The 13,849-nt window shown below is 36.6% G+C and overlaps 1 pseudogene; it reads left to right on the forward strand.

Annotated features, from left to right (window-relative positions):
- Positions 1–3,752: 3,752 nt before the first annotated feature.
- Positions 3,753–8,624, forward strand: LOC131322566 (scopoletin 8-hydroxylase-like; annotated as a pseudogene).
- Positions 8,625–13,849: the final 5,225 nt, after the last annotated feature.

The raw sequence follows: 13,849 nt of genomic DNA on the forward strand, positions 1-13,849 counted from the left end.
CCTGGTCGTTGAAAATTATTTTTTGTTGGGAACAGGGTGAATATATAGTTGACGCTTAAAAGAGTACTTATCATGTCATCACCGACCAGTACCCATATATTAGTATTGATTAGCAAAAGGGGTGACAAATTAAAAGAAATGAAACCATTTTATTTGAAAAGAATTATGAAAAGGAGGGTGGGGTGGGGTGGGGTGGCCATGGATTGGATTTGGTAGCTAGGATTAGCGCGCATTAACACCATAAAGCTTAGACAAATGAAATTAACTTTCCATTTTATTATACCATAAGAAGATAAGATGAATTAATTAGATCTGCATGTCCTCACCACCTGAACGTAACGGGTCCATTCGTAATTGTGTGTGTTTACGTTGTCCCAATTTGGTTGGTGGAATGCAATTAATAATGGGCTCTGAATCAATTTGAAAGGGCATCTTAATTAGTTCAGCCCATGATCGATCTCCACAATACCTTAAAACCTAACCCTTAGGAAAAATGACGGGCCAATGATGTGTTTTGATTATTAATACCCGCTAAGAACATTTTCAGCATTAATAAATATTCTCAGCATGTTTTTAGCAAGTATTAATTATCAAAATACGTCATGGGTCCCTAACCCTAAATTAATCGGGATGCATGGTCCGGTTGGAAACTCGGGGCAAGTCTCATCCTAGCTATTACTCCCACAAGGTGTTAAATTACTACCAGTACTACTAATTGGATCGATATGGCAATTGATAATATTTCTGTGTCTAGTGAAAATTAATGTCTAAACTCTTATTAGGACCCGTTTGGGATGTCAATCATATTGGCTTACAAACGAACAACAACAACAACAGAAGCTTTGTTTATTCAATTTCAAATTTGGATAGTCCAACCCAAACCGAATAAATACTATAAAAAAAAAAAAAGATCGTAGGAGAATCTTGGCATTTTGTCAACTCTCATGAGAGGAGTGCATGGCATGCATTTGAGAGAGTATAGTCTTTGTTCTAGTTTCTATTGTACTCCCCCCCAAAAAAAAGAAAAAATTTCAATTAGCGTACTTACATGAGGGCCCGTTTGGGATGTCAATCATATTGGCTTAAAAACCAAAACAAACGAAAAACTTGTTTATTTACTAGCACATAAGAGTTCGGATTGTCCAACCCAAAAGGCCAGCTTATTTCGCAATAGGGGCCCACATTAAACAATTGATTGATTATGTTGAGGTAAGATGACCAAAGCACCTACAATTGCAAAAAAATTGAATTTAGGAGAGTAAGTGGAACAATACTGCAAAACTAAAATGTTTACCATTTTATTTTTTTTTGTAAAATTACAAACCAAGAATTTTATTTAATCAGTATAAAGTATTCAATATGTAACTTGGTTGTAAAACTCCAAACGAAAGGAAAGAAAGAGCATCAATTTTGCACCATATCAACATGTAAATGTGCTTCTTGTTGAGGTTTGATTTTTTATCAGACATTGACTAAGCTTGGTTAATCTAATCTAAAGGCTATTTGTCAATTGGTTTTAGATTGAAACTCTCAAATAAATCTAATGTGGTATCAGAGCTATATCTTGAGTGACTTCACCCCACGTGGTCAAGTCTCTGGCCTCCCGAGTCAATCACTTTACCTCATCAATCCGTACATCCACATACATCTGAAGGTAATTTGGAATCCACAAATCTAACAGAAGACTAACGAAGTGGATCTAACTGAGCTAAGTTATCCCATTCAAGGGAGGCGGCCGGTGTAATAAATTAAAAGGTTGGAGGCGCAATGTATATTCAGAAACCTCATGATGGGAGGTTGGTGTAAATTACCCTAGAAATTACTTCGGTGGAAGAATATATTTTTCTACAAGCTTACATCAATACAAGTGAATGATTTGATCTTTAAGCTAATTGTCAGTCAACAGCAATCGCATAATTATCTAATTTTATCAATGTTTAAACATATATATATATATATATATACACACACACACACCCCACCAAGCAGAAGGGGATAACTGATAATCCTTTTTCAACATTTAATTCCTTATTCATAACCAATTCTTTTTCACCGTTCCCTCTTCTCCCTAACTCCTATTGTGTTTGTCTGGTCCGCAAAATAAGGACGTAAAAAAAATTCAATTTTTGCAAGAAAAATTTAATTTTTTTTCAAACAATTTACTAGATCTCAACGAATTCTTTTAATTTATGGAAAAAGTTTAAATTTTTTCTTAAAATAAATTCATTATTTTTTGTCCTCGTTTTACGGACTAGACAAATATTTTGAGACGGAGGAAGTATATGTTATACACCTAGCTCTCTATATAAGAAAGTGTTTCTTCTTCCACTTCTTGTTTTTTTTTTTTCTCAGCGAAAATTAGTGATGTTAGCTAGAAAATAGATACACATTAGCACCTTGAAGGTGTTGGAGCCTTGGAGGTAGCACAATCTCTTTAAAACAGATTTGCCGACTCACCGAGAGTGCTGGAGGTAGCACATGCGAACAACTAGAACCACGGTAACCAGAACACCGCCGAAGTCGTCTTGGCGAACTAAACAATTAACTGATATTACAGATTACAGAGAAACGGAACAAAACTGCAATTTGTAATATCAGTTCATCGATAATGGAATTCTTCTCTGAAATTTGCAGGTTGGATTATATTTTCTCAACAAAAAGCAGAGGGAAAAGAATTCAGACTAACAGGTAAAATCATGTGAATTTTCAAGTACGAATGAGTGCCAAAATTAAATTTCGGGTTTACTCGCTCAAAGCTTTTGAATTGATCAACAGGGCCAGCAAGTCAAATTAACACCACTTCAGAATTAAACCCAACTGATCTAACCCATATATAATCACGTCAAGTCCCATTAATTCCTTCCCTCCTTTCAACGCACGTTTTCTTCCTACTAATAAATCAAAGACTAGGTGTTATATATGTTATGTCGATCATCTTATGACAAATCCCGTTGTGTTGTGTTATTTCGGATTTCGAATCTTTCAATTCCTGTCAAATACTGCACTTGTTAATATAAACATGTCATACATCATGACACTAAATACCCGACCTGCTTAAAACAGTGTTTCATTCTGATTTAACACTGTTAAAACCCTAAGTTAATTTCTTTAAGTTTGGAAACAAAAATAAATGCCTAAAATTTGTCTAAAATGATATACTTGAACAACTTTTTAAATCAAGTAACAATGCGTTTCAATAACATCCTAGTCACAAAAAAGTAATAAATCAACATAAAAACTAGCCAACAATAACCAAATCACGACATTTAAAAATGTCTTAAGCCGCAACTAGATATAAGTTTCAACATGAATTACTTTATTTTTGTAGCTAGGGTCTTGCTCGAGAAGTACTATTGACTCTCATTTTGGACTCTCTGACCAGCATGCAAAACAAAGTGATTGGGAAATTTAATTGATTTTCATCTTGAAAAAAAATTATGTGATGGTTGGTAGTTGGTGTAATAGGAGTAATTAATAAGCTTTTCTTGCCTTTCCATAAATACTACTACATCACAAGTTGACATCGTGTTGTGCCAAGTTGTGCCATTTTGGGTTAACAGCTTGACACAAAAAATTAAATGATTAATGATTATCTGTGTTTTTGTCGAGTTGCGCGCGTGAGTCTAAACCGTATTTGTCCTGTCTAATTTTTGTGGTGATAGATCGTGCCATGTTCGTATTCATGTCAAAATTGATATTACTATAAATATCCTACACGGGGGTCCAAAAGAAGGGAAGTTATATCACGAAAAATGGCATCTTCTTGTTTTGAGCAGGAGGACTCACTGTTCAATTTTGTGGTCCGAGATGGTAACGGCGTCAAAGGTCTGTTGGACTCAGGGCTATCAAAGATCCCGGATTGATTGGGAATTCTAATATTCAGATTGCCGAATTCAGCAAAAGAGGGGAGTCGGTGGGTGGAAACTTCTCATATGCCCAAATGCTGAAAGGCAACAACTAAGGTGGTTTGGGAAGTGGTGTCAAGTCAGTTTCTCTAAAGCTTAAGCCAACCGGTAATGATTGGTTCTTCAGGAGTGTGGTGGCCAATCAAACTCCATAATTTTATGGAGGTTGAAGAGCTAATGAAGGAACTGGAAAAGGAAAATATTAAGGAATCTTTGGTTAGAAAAAGCATGGGGGAAGATATAGTCTGATTACTTTTAAAACTACTGAGGTTGGGGATGCCATGATCAAAGGTAATTGCTTGCAAAGGTGGTTTAGTGAAATTAAGCCTTGGAAAGGTGAAATTGCAATGGCTGAAAGGTTTGTTTGGTTAAACTGTATAGGGACGCCATTAAATGTCTGGAACTTGGATTCTTTTAGGAAGATTGGTGAAAAATGGGGTGCTTTCATGAAGGTTGATGACTCCACTCTTCATTGTCTGTCACTTACAAATGGGAGGGTTCTGGTTGCTACCAAGATCATGTCCGCTATTGACGATTCTATTCAACTCGATATTGATGGTATTCTCTACAAAGTCAAGGTTAGGGAAGAACCTCTTGCATTTGGTGTTGAGGTTCGGAGTAGGTCTGGTCAAAATACTAGTGTTGATAAAGAGGTCAGCGATGTATCTAAGAGTGATGGCTCTTTTTCAGGTTGTGAGTTCCCTCTTATGGAATCACACATTAGTGAAACCAAGGAGTCATCTTTTGATGTGGAGCTTAATGTTGTCCAAGAGAGTGGAACCCATTGTGAAAACTCTTTAGCAAGTGGTGGGGCTGACTCTAGGCTCATTGGGATGACTTTAGTCCCAAGGTCATGAATTCAGTGATAGGTAATTCTAGCAATTTGTGGTCTTGGAAGATGGCGAAATTGCAACTGAGAATACAACCCTATTATTGATTCATGATCTAGGTTCGGATGTTGGGGTGTTTGACAAAAGATTTTGGAACCTCTCAGAAGTGGGTTTTTTTAATCCAGCTGATTTAGAAATGGCTGAACTTAACCCGACCCATGTTAAATCTATTGATGATATCCAATTAGTTGTGGACCTTGACCCAGCTGAAAAGACTAAAGAAATGGGGAAAGGAAATTCGAAGCATAAGTCGACTGAGAAAATGTTGGGCATTCCTAAATCTAAGAAGAAAGTGGGAAGAAAGAAGAAAAAATGTGTTATGTTTAGATTTGCAATTGCTGCTGCAGCTTTATTTGCATTTTCTTTTTCTTTTTTTTGGTAAACTAGGAGCATTAGATAAAATTAAGAGTCATACAAGAGTCTAGGGTATTCCACCCCATTTGCTTCCTCGCAAAGTTGCAATACAATCCGGAGCAACATCAAATACATGAAAATCTAAAGCATCATCAAACGACATACTAGCTAATACATCCGCACATTTGTTTCCTTCGCAGTAGATGTGGTCAATCTTCTCCACTCCCAGCTGTCTCATCAAACATCTACAATCATGTATGAGATTATTTAGAATATGTCAGGGTTGATTTGGGCCCATAATCAGTTGAATGGTTGCCTTTGCATCCATTTCCACACGGAGGGGAATAAGTTGCTTGTTGTAAGCAAGTTGTAGGCCATCCCTAAGAGCCCACAGTTCTGATTCCAAAGCTGTCATTTGGCGAAGAGTTCTGTGGAAACCAACTGCCCAGCTTCCTTTGTCATCTCTGATTAAGCCACCTGCTGTGGGTTGTGAAAGCCCCTTTTTGCATGCACCATCTGTATTGAGTTTGAAAAATGGCGTGCTGGGAGGGCACCATTTCACGAGCATAGTGACCCTTTTCTGGGGTTCCAAGGCTGGAATTGCAATATGGTTCCATCTTGATGATGCAAAGGCTGCTTGGTCTATTGAGAAAATCTTGGGCGAAGATTATTTGGGTGATGATGAGGAAGTTTTAAGTAAACTCATAATTGATCATTAGTCATCTTAGAGCCAAGTGGTTGGGTCTTGGGTGTATTTTGTTTCTTTTTGGTTTTTTTGGGCCAGGTTAGCTTCTTGCCATCCATGGGTGATTATTTCCCTTCTGGTTCCTAGCGGCATGGATTATTTGGGTGCTCTGCTTTGATGCCTCGTGCTATAGATTCTTTTAATCTTTGTAATCTGTTTTCAAAGATTAATAAATTTTCTTTGTTGTTCAAAAGAAAAAAAATCCAACCACCAAATGATCGAATCCCAGAAAAGATATCCAATTCACCAAGTATTATTGATCACCAACTACATGCACCCATCGATATATCCTTGCTAGATGGGCCTAGCCGCGATCAAGTGGCCGAGGCCGTACGTAGTTAAGGCAGCGGAGAGCTTTGGGTTCTTCCAAGTGGTGAACCACGGTGTTCCAGTTGAGTTGGTGGAGTCACTTAAGGATTCGGCATACCGGTTCTTTGAGTAGCCCCCCGAGATGAGTTGGTGGAGTCACTTAAGGAATCGGCACACCGGTTCTTCGAGCAGCCCCCCGAGAAGAAGGCGGTTTACCGTAAAGGAGTGAGTCCGAGCCCCTTTGTGAAATATGGGACGAGCTTTGTGCCTGATAAAGAAAAGGCCTTGGAGTGGAAGGACTTCATTAGCATGACCTACACCTAGAGCTGGGCAACAGACACGAGACACGATAACACGACATGAACCGGACATGAAGTTAGCGGGTTAGGGTTGAACATTTCTGACACGAAACACGAAAATGACACGACTCGAGAACACGAATTCTAAATGGGTCGGGTTAGGGTTAAACACGTGAGACACGAAATTGACACGACCAACACGGTTACGAATCTGTGTCACCCATTTTCACGAACATATATACATAATATATGGTATATCTGCAATTCTATATAGAGTTAGGCAACAAACACGATAACACGACACGAACCGGATACGAAGTTAATGGGTTAGGGTTGAGCATTTCTGACACGAAACACGAAAATGACACGACTCGAGAAACACGAATTCTAAATGGGTCGGGTTAGGGTTAAGTGATTTGTGACACGAACCCGATTGACACGACACGAACACGACCCGACACGACCTGTTACCCAGGGTCTACCTACACCACTGATGGAGATGCTCTTAACTATTGGCCTAATCACTGCAAGTAAGCTTAATCAATATCGATCTCTGAATTGTTTGTTACTTCATATATATATATATATATATATATAGATAAAATCTCTAAAAAAATCCTTCAAATCTTAATCCTGTAGTTCCCGATCAAATTTTGATGATCCGAGCCGCTCAATGTGTTCAAAACGTGATTTTAAAGGTGTCCGCGAGAAAATTGGCAAAAAAAATAACCGGGAAGGGCTTGATTTGAGCAGTTTTTTATTGAACCGTTCAATAAAATTTAGTAAAAAACTGTTCGGATGAAGCCCTTTCCAGTTATTTTTTTTGCCATCAAGTTCAACGTACGTACACAACCCTTAATTAGTTACATTATTAATTCGCAATTGTGTATTATAATTGTAGGGAAGTTGCAGTTGAGTATGTGAAGACAGCGTCGGAGATGGTGAAGAAAATAGTGGAGGTGTTAATTGGGGCTCTGGGAGTAACAACAGATGATGAGTCTATTAGTTGATGCAATTACTGCATGGCCTTAAGTTGGTTAACATGAACTTCTATCCAACATGTCCTAATCCAGACCTCACCGTCTGTGCAGGGCGCCACTCCGAAGCAGGCGCCCTCACTGTTTTACTCCAAGACGGCATCGGTGGTTTTGTACGTCAAAGTGGAAGAAGACGTCAAAGAAGCAAGTGGAAAGCGCGCAGAAGAAGGCCGACTGAGATCAGCCGCAGTGGATGGAAATAGTACCACCCATCCCTGGTGCTTTTAGTCATCATTGTTGGTGATACTCTACAGGTACTTATCTCCAGTTTAATTTGAAAGAGAGAATTAGATCTTTCAAGCTTGGTCCACCATATTTAGTGTTCATCCGTTTGCTATGCACAATTACATGATCATATTTGTACGTCTTTAAGCAAATGGACAAGAAGTAATTTTGATTTTCAAAATATAAGAAGGATTTTTGAAATAAATTAACATGATGAAAGTATATGAGTGACTACAATCAATCACTGGATAAATTTGAATTTCTTCACAAAAAAAACTATCTAGGCATAGACCGATAAAATAAAATTAATCAATGAATTGTTGGAATCTACGACATGCATCTCGATCGAGCCTAGCCTTACAGTGGCTGACCTCAGACTTGACTATGCTTCCACTTCAATTTGTTGGGGGTTTTTTGTCAAGTAATTAATACTCGCAATCCGATATGGCATGCATGGCATCGTTATACTAATATTCTTGTTAATATAGTGTGGGTTCATCAATAAGGAAAGCGCGATATAGCTAGCTACAATTAATTGACAATAATTCTGCATGGTACATTATATGATCGACATGCAATTACGTATGTACTGCATGTGCGTAGATCGTAAGCAATGGAAGGTACAAAAGTGCAGAGCATAGAGTGCAAACTACAAGCACACAATCAAGAGTACTGTCAATTCCATTATTCTCATGCTCGCTCCCAACTCAGAAATTCGGGCCGCTGCTTAATTAAGCTGGTGGATGCCGACGGAGTGGCTCGCTATCGAGATTTCGTATTTGGGGATTATTTGAACAATTTCTTTGGGAACACTCATGAAGGAATTAAAGAAGGCCCTTGATTTTGCTAAAATCACTTAATTCCCAGTGATATTAATTGTCAAGGTCTCTTTTCTTAATATTTACTTTGAGATTTCCCTTTCTATGTGTTACTAGTATTAAAGAATAACCCTTCGGCCGGGCAATCAATTTGTAGCCTTCGCCTTCAGAATTACCGTTACATATATAAAAGTTAAGGCAATAGTCCTTCATTTGTCCTAATTATTGATATGATCTAGTACTGGAAGACTTAATTTGGTCATTTGTAGTCTTTCAAATGCTTTGAGTGAAAACTTTTATAAAGTTAAAATTAACAAGACGTGCCCACAGTTTAACCATCAGAAATAAAATTAGTAGTACTGTACGGGATGAGCTTTGCGCCAGCTGATAACGAGAAGAGTGGCCCGGGTCTCAGTTCAGTACTGCGGCAGATCCTAGGTTTTGGCTTTGGGCTTGGCTCTTTTGGTTTTAGTGGTGTTGGTGTATTTAAGGTGCGGTTTTTGGTCTTATTTGTGGGGTTTTTGTTGGTTTTTTGCCTTCTTCTGGTTGGTTCTTGGGTGATTTTTTTCCTGGTATGCCCGAGATTCGTTTAATCTTTGTATTTTTTTAAAGATTAATAAAATCTTTTTGCTTGGAAAAAAAAAAGAAAAAGAAAAAAGAGAAGGCCTTGGAGTGGAAGGATTATATTACCATGAGTTAAACCACGGATGAAGATGTCTTACCGATTGGCTTAATAGTTGCAAGTAACCTCAAAGAGTCAAAGCTAATTAATGTAATACAGTCAATTAATTCGTGTGTGGTTTCTCTCGTATGACCAAACTTATTAATTGTTACAGCAGAGTGCGCATATTATTTCTTTCTTTTGCTAGGGTGATGTTTGCGTCAACTTACGAAAATCTCAGCTAATCACCTACCACGTGTGTTCAAATGCACAATACTGAGCATATCGACCCTTTAGCCTTGAACACTTTACACGGGTCACACGCAGTTCTCAAAATATACAATCATGCCTTTTACACCTAGTGCCACGGGATGTACTTTGAATCACACACTCCGAGAGGTAACAAAGTTACCGAAAGGCTAGGCTTGCGAACATGGAAGTTGATCAAGAGGACAAAATGATGTCGCATATTATCCCGCTAGATGACATTATTCCACTACCAGAGGCGGGATATGAGAAGGAGTGGCATTTGAGAGTGTAGTCTTTGTTCTAGTTTCTATACCAAAAAAAAAATCTCAATTGAAATACTTGCATGAGGGCCCGTTTGGCACATCACTCATACTTGCTTAAAAACCAAAACAATGAAAAACTTGTTTATTTACTACGAGCATATAGTAAAAGTTTGGATTGTCCGACCCAAAAAGAAAGCTTCTTTCGCATTAGGGGCCCACATTAAACTAACAGGCGCTAACTAAAGATCAAATACGGAGTAAACAAAACAATATTATTGGTAGTCGTTCAAAAATCATATGTTTACGTAAATAATTTTTCAAGCTCAAAAAAAAACTTTAGGAAAAGAAAGGTAATTTCAAGTTCAAAAATCATGTGTTTAGGTAAATAATTGTTCTACTAATATGAATCTTGTTAGATTTCATTGAGATCTTTTATACGGTACAAAAAAAATTAAAAAATTATTTTTTATTTTCATTATATTTGAATTTGAAAATTCAAAAAAAAAAACTTTTGAAAAAAGAAACCAAACTGAAACGGCTTCTAAAATCATCTGCCAAAAGATATATGTAGTACTACTCCTATTCAATTTTTGCTCTGACACATGCTCCAAAAATTATTGCCATCTCGTACTTTCCACTTATTACAATATCAACCCAAATATTGTACTGTATTTTATATCACTCATTTATCCCAGTTGTCCTCCTCCCTCTTCTCATTGTAACATAGGACCATAGGAGCATCTCCAACCTTACTCGTTTTTTAACCCAAATTTGGGTGAAAATTTGGACATGTCTTCTCCAATGCTATACCAATTTTTTACCCAAATCTAGTGTTTGTTTAGTTTTTCCTCCAAAATTTTAATCAAAATGGCACATTTTCAATGTGGATCTTGTTTGATAAATCTTGATTAGTTTTATAATACAATATTTTTAAAATTATATAAAAATTATAGATTTCAAAATATAATCAATTGAAAAATGACACCAACTCTCAAAAGGAACTATTAAATTGAGACAGAGGGAGTATAAATTAATTAAGAAATATCATCAATTGTATATCTTATCACATTTCTTCATTATCCATCCAAACCTTATTCGCTAACAAACAAATCATTACTGTGATTTTTAAAGTATGGAATTAAATGTCTTTCCATCAAAAAAAATTTAAATGTCTATCTTATGGTATTGAATAAAAAACAATCGATGCACTTTAAAGCATAATTTTTTTTACTAAAGACCAAAACCAAAAAAATTAAAACAACCAGATATTTTGTAATTTAATTTCTGGATTTCTCTTTCAAGTCTTTGGTCATAATTTTTTACTTTTTAAATTTCGCTCATTGAGACGAATTTAACTATTTAAGTACAAAATATTTAATACTTACTTGGTTCCCTATTGTTGGTCCTCTGCGAAAATTCAAGTAGTTTTTGGATAAAAAAAATAAAGTACTTTAGTGAATAATTTTAAATTTTTTAACACCAAATTAAAGATCTTAATTAGTTCTTTAATTCGATAACAACTAATTTAAAACTTACGCACGAAAGTATTTTATTTTTTGGTCAAAAAATTACACGTTTTTTCACAGATTACCAACACTATGGGACAAATGGAGTATAAAACTAACAAAATTCATATCAAATGATAATAAAAAATTCAGGTTAAAACGAACGGAAGAATTGTGACAATGATGGTAAAAGTAAGTTTAGAGATCATGGAAAAAAGGAGAGAAGTTCAAGGGTACTTGGACAAAGGGTGAAAAGTAAAAGGGGAAATTTATATGATATTTTGAAAGTTAGAGGGGTGGTTGTTAATTTTATAACATCTCTTCTCCACCACCGGACATTTCTTCAAACATTTGCTGTGTTTGGATGAATTTTTGAGAAATTTTGTAGGGTTATGAATGGAGAGAGAAATGAGAATAATGATTGGAAGTAGATGTAATAATTCGAGAGAGATAGTGAGAGAAATGTGAATAATGATTGAAGATAAGGGTGAGTAAAGACTGGAAGTAGGAGTGATGAGTGTTTTTTGAGTTGAGAATTTTTTTTCAAAAAGCAATCCAAACAAAGCATACTGCAAAAGGTGGGTTCGATTGACATTTGATTTAACACTGAGGAACGCCATATAAGCGGTTGTTAGCATTAGCGTTCGTTAAGTATGTTGAGGTAAGATGACCGAAGCGCCTACAAATATCGCAAAAAAATGAATTTAATAGGGGAGGAAGTGGAATAATACGTGCCTGTGTTCGGTTCTAGTTTTTCAACTTTTATTTCCAAGAGCGGATCAAAAAAAAAAAAAAACTTTTATTTCCAAGAGTTATTTTTGAGTTGGAACTAGTTTGAAAAGATTGGAATCAAAAAGCAGGTAAAGTCAAATAGTAGTAGGTGGCGGGTCTCTTAAATGACTTTTTGGGAATTGTTCTTCCTCGTGGACCGTTTCATTCTCTCTCTCCCCACCCCCGAAAGTGGAGAAGCTGTTTGCTTAAAAAAAAAATTGATTGCGTGTGGTACATTTTTTATCGCCCTACGTTTCAAAAAATAAAAAAAAACTAGTAACGGAATGAGTTTTTATATGTATGGCCCTATTTTTTTAAAGCGTCAAATACATTTGAGAACAAACGTTGATACTTTAAAAAAAACGAAAGGAAAAATTTCAAAAAAACACCTGAATTTTCAGCCAACTCTCAAAAAAATACATGGACTTCAACTATTAACAAAAAAGCACCTGGACTTTCAGTTCCGTTAACAAATACACACCTACCGTCTCATTTTGTCATACACCTAACGGAAGGAACTAAATGGTAGGCTTAACCCTCATCCATTTGCAGAGAACCAAACACCAGCAAAAAAATAATAACAATAGAACACCAGACTAGCAAAAAAGTAGCAAAAAAAAAAAAAACAGTAGAAAAAACAGTGGCAAAAAACCGAGACAAAACAACAACAAAAAAAAAGTGCAAAAACAGCAGGAAAAAAAAACTGTAGAATAAACTGGTGCAAAAATAGCGGTAGAAAAAATTGGCGCAAACATAAAACTTGTCTTGTTCATTATACAAGGTTCAAAAGTTGTTCACTTACACAAGGCTCAAAAGCAGACAAAGCACTTGACTTGTTCACATAAGCCAACCAACAAAAAATGGACTTCAAACGGTTGCTATCCAAATTCCTTAGTTCACAAAAAAACTAGCACTTCACTTGTTCACATAGCTTGTCCAAGATAAAAGTTCAACAAAAAAACATCACAAAATTCTTGTTCTCATAACTTAACTACATTTCAAAAAAATAGCAGCCCTTGCACAAAAAGAACACAAAGGTCTTGTTCACTGCATCTCTTGCCACATGATCATGTTCTGCACCCTCTTGCCCTTGCCTTGCAGTTGTGTTGTTATTGAAGACTGAGTTGGCCCTAGCTTAAGCACTTTTTGACCTTATCTCAACCACTTGAGCTGGCATTTTCTCAACCACCTTCATCTGCTTTCTCATAGGTAACTTTGTTCGAGACTTTATCCCACTAGGCCCATCATAGTTGTAGCCAACCTGAAAGTTGAAAGGCCAACCTTAAAATACATGGTATGAACATCATGACATAATTTGCAAAATGAAATTTGTCTCACCACTATTGAGGTTTCAAGTCCATTTCTGGCCCCGAATGGTCTTTGGACTGGTGTGGTCCCAACTTGAAAATGGATATATGATGACATATAATGAAAATGAAATTATGATGACATATAATGAAAATGAAATGAACTGTTGTGGGCTTGTCTCATATTGAATTGGTGTCCACAACCCTCTTTGTAGGTTCTTTCTTTGTACCCCCACTAACCTTCGTCGCAGGTCCATTGCTACCTTCCACTGGTCATTGCACTGGTGTGGTCTCATCAGCATTGGTGTCCACAACTGGTGCCTACACAATGGTATTTTAAAAAGTAAACAAGTAGGCAAAGAATTAACTACAACAATAATGGAACTTAAGCATATGATGACAACTCAACTAACCTTCTTGCAGCCCCTCTTATTATGCCCTTGGACACCACAAATACTGCATGTCATCTTGGTTCCCTTTCTACCCAACCTAGTAGGATCTGGATTTGCAG

The sequence above is a fragment of the Rhododendron vialii genome, chromosome 4a (assembly GCF_030253575.1).
Source record: "Rhododendron vialii isolate Sample 1 chromosome 4a, ASM3025357v1".
NCBI lineage: Eukaryota > Viridiplantae > Streptophyta > Magnoliopsida > Ericales > Ericaceae > Rhododendron > Rhododendron vialii.